General features: G+C 37.2%; 1 pseudogene; it reads right to left on the bottom strand.

The window, feature by feature from the left end:
• Positions 6,381-7,052, bottom strand: LOC102191139 (annotated as a pseudogene).

Raw genomic sequence — 8,695 nt, 5'->3', positions numbered from 1 at the left:
GATGTTTCAGTAGAGAGTGGAAATAAGTGGTTATATTCAATCCAACACCACAGAGCAGAAAAACTCCAAATTTAACATTTTCATAGTAGACATATAAATTGGACATATTTAAAATATACAATTGGATAAGTTTTGACATTTATATACAACTGTAAAATCATCACCAAAATCAAGACACTGAACATACAGATCACCCCCAATGTTTCTTCTTGTTCTTTGTAATCCCTTCCTCCTAATCATCCCCCTTCTAACCCCAAGCAGCCACTGATCTGCTTTATGTCACTATATATTAATTTGTATTTATTTGAATTTTATATATCTGCAATTATGCACTCATTTTCATCTGAATTATTTCACTCCACATAATAATTTTGAGAGCAATCCATGTCAAAGGACAAATTAGTGTTTGATTCCTTTTATTTATTTTTGGCTGTGCTGGGTCTTCGTTGCAGCAAGTGGGCTTTCTCTAACTTCCGTGTGTAGGCTTCTCATTTCTGTGGCTTATCTTGCTGCAGAGTATGGGATCTAGGTGCATGGGCTTCAGTAGTTGTGGTGCAGGGCCTTAGCTGCCCCGCAGCATGTGGTATATTCCTGGACAGGGATTCCACCTGTGTTCCCTGCATTGGCATGTACGTTCTTAACCACTGGACCACCAGGGAAGCCCTGATTTCTGTTTTTTTTTTTGTTTGTTTGTTTTTTTGAGTGATTATTCATTATTTTAATCTATTACAGATAAAGCTGTTAAACACATTGTATTAGATTGGCCAAAAGGTCATTTCGGTTTTTTCATAAGATGTTACCAAAAAACTCAAATGTACTTTTTGGTCAACTCAATGTATATAATGCGTGTTGGTGTTAACATCTTCTAGGTCCTACCTGAGTTTTCTCTTTCTGGCCAGTAGCTTGTATACTGTCATAAGATATAAACTGGGATAATCATAATACTTTGGAAGGAATGATGCTAAAGCTGAAACTCCAGTACTTTGGCCACCTCATGCAAATAGTTGACTCATTGGAAAAGACTCTGATGCTGGGAGGGATTGAGGGCAGGAGGAGAAGGGGATGACAGAGGAAGAGATGGCTGGATGGCATCACCGACTCGATGGATATGAGTCTGAGTGAACTCCGGGAGTTGGTGATGGACAGGGAGGCCTGGTGTGCTGCAACTCATGGGGTCGCAAAGAGTCTGACATGACTGAGCAACTGAACTGAACTGAAGTGAATCATAATACTCACTGTTTTTCTCCTTATTTTTTTCAGAAATCATTGCTTTTGATGCTTGATTTGCAAGGTCTTGAAAACTGCTTAATGTAATTACTGGGTGGGGAGGGAGTGAGGTTTATGTGTTTCTGATGGAACAGTAAATGTGGGCACTATTATACCATCTTGGCCAGCAGAAGTGCTCTGATAGTTATTTTTTTTTTCAGAGTTATGGAGTGCTAACTTATCCATTTTTCATTTCCATTAACTTTAGACAATAAAGGTAACTATTTAAAAAGTAGAACTCATATATCTTTATCTTAATTAAAGGTATTGTCAGGGAATACAAAAGCAAACTAGACCGCACTCAGGCTTTCATCACTCTGTCAGAATTACCACTTGTGTTTTGTACTTCCTACCAGTTGCTGCCAGTGGCTTCTGCTCCAGTTTAGGAGATCTCAGCTATGACTTTCTGTATCCCCTTGTCACTCTAGCTTCTGTGGTTGTGGTTTATTGAACAACCTCCACTTTCTGATAGATCTAAGGAATGTCATGGATTTTCAGTTTGTTCAGTATTTTTTTTTTCTTTCTTTCTTATAAATTGGGGAGCAATGACTTCCAAGATCTTTCAAGGTTGGAAGTTTGGTATATAAAAATTTGAACTGTTGCTTTACCTACTAAAATAAATAGTAGCCCCCAAATTATATCACCAGTATAAGAAAGCACTTAAGTATTAAACTATCCTAATCTATACTCACTGAGTAAAAGAATACTATCCACACAGTCCATGAAAACTGGGCACGTTTCTCCTGTTGATTAGATTTATTAATAGACATACATCACTGTTTAAAGAATATGATGATACTATTTTTTGAAGTAGATGTGTTTGCCAGGTCAAATTATTTTTAAAAGAATTTTTTTTATACTCAAGTCAAAATATGAGTGACTGATTGGTTCTCTTCCCTCAACAGTGTTACAGAAAAGCCTTGTCTACTTACACATGACAAACTTCGTAGTCATGTTTGATTTCATCCATACTCACATTATCAGAAAACCCATTTTTTATTATCTCTAAAATGTATCCATAACTGCCCCCTTATTTTCTCATCCACTGGTACTATCCTCACCCAAGCCATAATCACTTTTCTTTGGCCAAGTACAGTAGCCATCTAAAGGATTTCCTTGCTATCACTCCTGTCCCTGTTTCACATCAGCTAACAGAAGATAGCTCAACCTGTTTTAAATGATAAAGGCATCACAAAACTAAGTTCAGAGGTAGGCTTCATAAGTGAATTAATTCTGTGATATGGCTCGTTTTGCTGAGAAGCCCTTGGCTCTGATCTATTCTGTGTGTCAGCTTCAGGCTTATAGTGAGATGATACATTCATGTAGCAGAGGAATGGAGAGAAACAGTCACTTGAAGAATTTCTCAGAATTGCCAGACAAATGTCTCTCAGAGTCTCTTGGCTAAAAAAAAAAAAAAAAAAAAAACGCTTTCTGAAATAATTCCTCTTAAGAAGAATAGTAACGACCTTAGAAAAATCAAGCCTCTTTGAGCAGAACTGAGTCAACATCTCAGTACTCCATGAGAAGGGGTAGATATTTGAACAATATTTTTTTTTAGAAAGGAAGAGAAAAACAATGGAAAATAATAATCAAGCAAATATATATTTGCTATATTTAGGATAGTGTATGTTCTGATTTACTAGGAATAGTTCTGTGTATACTAGCTTTTGTAGAATACCTCTAAAATATATACGCACACAGCAGCCAGAATAATCTTTTAAATCACAAATCAGAGTATTTTCCTACCTAATTACTCTACAACTACTTCTTATTCCCACTGAATATAATATAAAAGCTATTCATTACCTTTTCCTTTAAAGACCCTTCTTACCTCTCTGACATAATCTCTCTCCGTGGCATTCCAGTCACACTATTTTTTAATTGTTCAAACAAGTCAAGCTCCATTACACCAAAAGTAAGGCTTTTGCATGACTATCTCCTCTCAGCTGGGAATGCTAGTCACCTTGATTTTTACAAGGCATCTCCTTGCGATTTACATCTTAGCTCAGATGTTCAGATTTGCTAAGTGTTTGATCTAAAGATGCCACACTAATTTACCTTGTATAAGATTGTTTTATTTTTCTCATAGCTTTTATCACTATCTGAAATATTTTTATTCATGAATATATTTTTTTTTGTCTTCTATTTCACTTGACTTATAAAATCCATGAAATCCTGGAACTCATCATTCTTGATACAACTATCTCTAGTGCCTAGAACAGTGACCCTCAAATGGTTGCCATTCAATTAATTTAGTAATTGAATAACTATATTTAAATTAGCTATTTTGTTCTTGTTAAGTTTTGTTTCCAGGCCAAAATTTTTCAAACGTTTTCATTTTTCATGGTGAAATACTGAGATTCTTTAGCAACCCTTTCATAAAATCTTGGGTGTTTCTTACTTTGGTTTAGTTACTCTTATGGCAGAAAGTGAAGAAGAACTAAAGAGCCTCTTGAAACTAAAAGAGGAGAGTGAAAAGTTTGGCTTAAAGCTCAACATTCAGAAAACGAAGATCAGGGCATCTGGTCCCATCACTTCATGGGAAATAGATGGGGAAACAGTGGAAACAGTGTCAGACTTTATTTGGGGGGGGCTCCAAAATCACTGCAGATGGTGATTGCAGCCATGAAATTAAAAGATGCTTACTCTTTGGAAGGAAAGTTAAGACCAACCGAGACAGCATCTTAAAAAGCAGAGACATTACTTTGCCAACAAAGGTCCATCTAATCAAGGCTATGGTTTTTCCAGTGGTCATGTATGAATGTGAGAGTTGGACTATAAAGAAAGCTGAGAACTGAAGAATTGATGCATTTGAAGTGTGGTGTTGGAGAAGACTCTTGAGAGTCCCTTGGACTGCAAGGAGATCCAATCAGTCCATTCTAAAGGAGATCAGTCCTAGGTGTTCATTGGAAGGACTGATGTTGAAGCTGAAACTCCAGTACTTTGGCCACCTGATGTGAAGAGTTGACTCATTGGAAAAGACCCTGATGCTGGGAAAGATTAAAGGGGGGAGGAAAAGGGGACAACAGAGGATGAGATGGTTGGAAGGCATCACAGACTCAATGGATATGGGTTTGGGTGGACTCCGGGAGTTGGTGATGGACAGGGAGGTCTGGCATGCTGCAATTCATGGGGTCACAAAGAGTCGGACACGACTGAGTGACTGAACTGAACTGAACTGAAAGTAGAAAGAATAGAACATAACACAGTTCCAAACTGACTAGTATACACTGGGACTACACACTCATTTATGGCTGCACTAACAATGCCTATGGAGCCTGCGATAGCTGTCTTACAGTTCTAAATGCCATCATAAGTTATTTTGAATTACATCTAAGATTAAAAAGCAAAACTCTTCTATTCTTTTTTTTTTGTAATTAATACTTTAAATCAAGGACATCTTATTTCCATTTATCTCTCTTACTATTAACTAAATTTGTAAATTGCTTATATTCCAAGATGTAGCTTGTATGAACATAGGGAACCTAATGTCATGAAATAATTATTAAGATCAGTTCTGCTACATCATTTTTCTATGGTAAAATATGACTATCCACCATTTAAAATAAACTCTTGTCTATAATACTCATGGAATAATTCAGAAATTAATTGTTTTTGTGCATTACTTGCAGTTCTTTATATGTTTGTTTATGCTTATAACCAACATTTAAGCAATAGAGCATTATCACACTATTGTTTTGGTTCCTTTTGGCTAATCATATATTGTTTTCTCTGGAAATATTATCAAAGAAAGTAATGAACCCAATTGCAAGACCAGTCAAGATTCTCAGACACCAAATCAGGAAGATGCTTCATTTTTTTGATTTTTGATTATCAAATTTTTATCCTGCAATCTTGTTAAACTCATATACTCTAGAAATGTTTATTTCTTAGGTTTTTTTGAGATATTCTATGTAGACAATCCATGTCATCTTTAATAGATGAAAACATGATATTGCCCACTTTTTTGGTTATAAACAGAAAGTTATATTTTAGAAAAACGAAAAAATAAGAAAACTAAAGTTTATTCTGTTTCTAATGTTCTTCACATTTCATGTAGACACACTTTTTTGATTAATATTGTATTTATCCTGTTTGAAAAATCACAATTATCCTTTCTTTTTTTATGTAATTCAAACTTTATTGTAAATAAAAAATAATTAATGGTAATGATGTATAAGAAGATCATAAAAGCATTCTAGTGGGCAACAAGTCCTGGAGATAAATGGAAAAAAACAGCATGACATTTCTTAGTAGCCCTTGCCACCCAAAGATGTACAGTGTCCACACTAGTCCTTAGAAAAATGAAGAAAAGTCTCCTATGTTAAAATATGGGTTTTAAATGGAGCTTCCTAAAGCCAATTTTTTATAATGTGATGCCTTGTGATACGGCTGTATTGACCCTTGATGGTCACAGCAGTGTTTGTGTATTACCGTGTATGGCCAGACCAGTCACCTGCTTCCACTTGATGTTAACAGCAAATGGGCCTGTGGTTTTGGCCTCACTGTTCATCAAAGTACTGGCCATATACAGAAAAGCTCTAGAAAAACTTGTGGAACAAACAGCTCTCTTCTCAAAATCATTTTCTTAAAATTACTGGTTTAGTTGGGAGCCTAAAGAGGAAAAATATCAGTAATGAAAAATCATCCCTTTGGTGGAAATACAATGAATAGGCCCTGACATTAGTTCTTGGCGGTGGGTTGAGGGGTGGGGGGGCGGGAGTACTGGGGGTGGAAGACACCTAAAAATCCTTTTATTTATGAAACACATACAGAATATTCCATGATTCTCTTTACTGTCCCACATGAGCTGGAGGATCCATCCCTAATTTGGCTCCAGGGTCTGGTATGGGCCTTACACCTGTTAGTACTGTGTACTGACCCCAACCCACAGGGAAGGGAAACATATGTAAGGGTCATCTTTCACGGGCCATGGAAATAGGGTTGTGGCGGGGGGTGTGGGGGGTGGGAATGGGACAACTGGGTTTTTTAGGAGGTATAGCAGGGGACAGCCTGGAAGACTGTCTCAACTGAGAGCTGAAGGATTTTTGAGGTAGGGGGTCTTCTGAACTGCCCTTCACCACCAAGTAGGCCATGGAAAGGCCTCCTGTAGCTCAGGAAGGAGATGGGCTCTGGGAGCAGCCATGCTGTTCTTTGTCTGGCATATCTTCCTCCTTCTGCTCCAAGTCAATGTTCTCAAGCTCCTGCAAAACCTTGTTCATGAAGTCCTGGGAGCACTGTTTGTAAGGCACAGCTGATTGAACTATATCATTAAAAAGCTTCACAACATTGGTACCATCAGCAGCTGAGACAAAGTACAGGGGCAAGGAGAATTTCCTTGCAAAATTGAAACTCTATTGGGCCATTTTCATGTCTGCATAGATTTTATTGGCCACCACAATGCACAGAATCTCTGGCCTGAACTCCCAAAGCTCCATATACCAGGTGCTCAAGTTCTTGTATGTGATTTTCCTCTGTACATCAAATACCATGATGCAGACATGGGCCTTGTGATAGCAGGAAGTGTGCATGCTTTGGAACCGCTCTTGGCCTGCTGTGTCCCAAAAGTCCACAAGGACAGTCTTGCCATCTACTGTGGCCATGTGCTTGTACAGGGTCAGGGTATATGTGGACAGCTGCTGGGACTGAAATCCATCCATGAGAAATCTCTCCATGAGTTTGGACTTGCCCACAGTGCTGTCTCCTAGGCAGATGATTTTCACATTGTCATCAGCATTGTATTTCTCCTGGTCCAGCTCACAGGATTTGTCTTTGTCCCTAGCCATTGGCTCCTGACTGTAGGAAGGTCATCAGCTCAGGGGAGGGGGATCTTGTCATCAGCTTCTAGCTCTGCCCATGGCCCTACAGCTCACAATTATCCTTTCTTATAGGCAGCTCTGTTGATAATTTCTTTTTTTTTTTTTGTATGACAAAATATTGATTTTTCCTTTATTTCTGACAGATAAATTCACTCAGTTTAAAATTCTTTGTTGTAATGTATTTTATTTCAGCACTTTAAGGAAATCACTTCTTTTTCTTCCATTGTAGATGATTTTTGACAAGAAATTTCTATAATTACTTTCTTTGTATACAATGCTTATTTTTTTCTCTTACTCCAAGAGTTTTTCTTTGTCTTTTGTGATAGTTTCAGCCTGACATGTTTAGGGTTGTGTGTGTGTGTGTGTGTGTGTTTATGTGTATACATGTTTATCATGCTGGATGTTCTCTGATCTGAGTTTTGTCCTGTAAGTTTGGAGACTGTCATGGATTTTGAAAAAATCTTTACCATTATTTCCTGAAACATTTCTATATTTTTTTCTGTCTCTACTCCTCTGATATTTCAGTTAGATATAATTAGATTGTTCGGTGGGCTTCCCTGGTGGTTCAGCGGTAAAGAATTCACCTGCAATGCAGGAGCCACAGGAGACATGGGTTCCATCCCTATGTGGGGATGATGCCTTGGAGGAGGGCATGGCAACCCACTCTAGTATTCTTGCCTGGAAAATCCCATGGACAGAGAAGCTCTGCAAGCCACAGACCATAGTGTCACAAAGAGTCAGACATGACTGAAAAGACTTAGCATGCACGCATGCAGTGTGTTTGATATTGTTTCACACTTCTTGAATTCTTATTTCTGATTTTTTAATTCATTTTTTCTTATATTTCAGTTTTGGTAAACTTTAATGACCAATCTTAAAATTCATTAGCTTTTTTCATAGCTCATTACATTGCTTTAATCTATGAAACGCTAGTCTTTCTTCTTGTCCTCTCTCTATTTATAGTTTGCATTATAGTTTCCAACTCTGGGCTGAAATTACTTGTATTATCATGCATGTTGCTACCTTTCACATGAAAGCTTTTGCATATTAATCATGGTTATTTTAAATTCCCTGCTATATCTGAGTGTTTCTTTGATTGTTGTATCTTTTGGAATGTTTTGATTTCTTGATTTTTTTGATGCACATTATATATATTTTTTCAATAGGAAAGCTTATATATAAGACAATAAAACTGAAGTAAAAAAGATTTATGCTTTGAAATAAACATTCCTTCATATATTTCCTTGTGCTAGACTTTTCCTGTGAGGTTTGAGGTTAGTTTGTTCAGGAGTAAAGGTGAATTGTTGGGTATTGTTTCTATGGTTACCCTCAAAGCCCATAGGCTTTAAATTCCTTTAGTGACTACTTTTATTTAGAGTGGGAATTTATTTGTCAGAGATTTTCTTTTGCTTCATGTTCCACATTCATTTCTAGGTCTTTCCTTTCTGCTCTGTTTTGGAGAAGATTTCTCTATAGGAGTATTTCAGTGCTGATTGTTTTTAATTTGGTTAGCCTGGTAGTTAGTTATTGTATTACGGGGGAAGCACATTCTCCGTTACTCTTACTAAGCCTCAGTCTTGGGCAACCACTTTTTACCAGTCTTGAGAGTG

Source organism: Capra hircus, chromosome 9 (genome assembly GCF_001704415.2).
Source record: "Capra hircus breed San Clemente chromosome 9, ASM170441v1, whole genome shotgun sequence".
In the NCBI taxonomy this organism is placed as follows: Eukaryota; Metazoa; Chordata; class Mammalia; order Artiodactyla; family Bovidae; genus Capra; species Capra hircus.
Note: the sequence above shows the minus strand (reverse complement) of the source record. Positions and strands in the feature narration are given on the sequence as shown.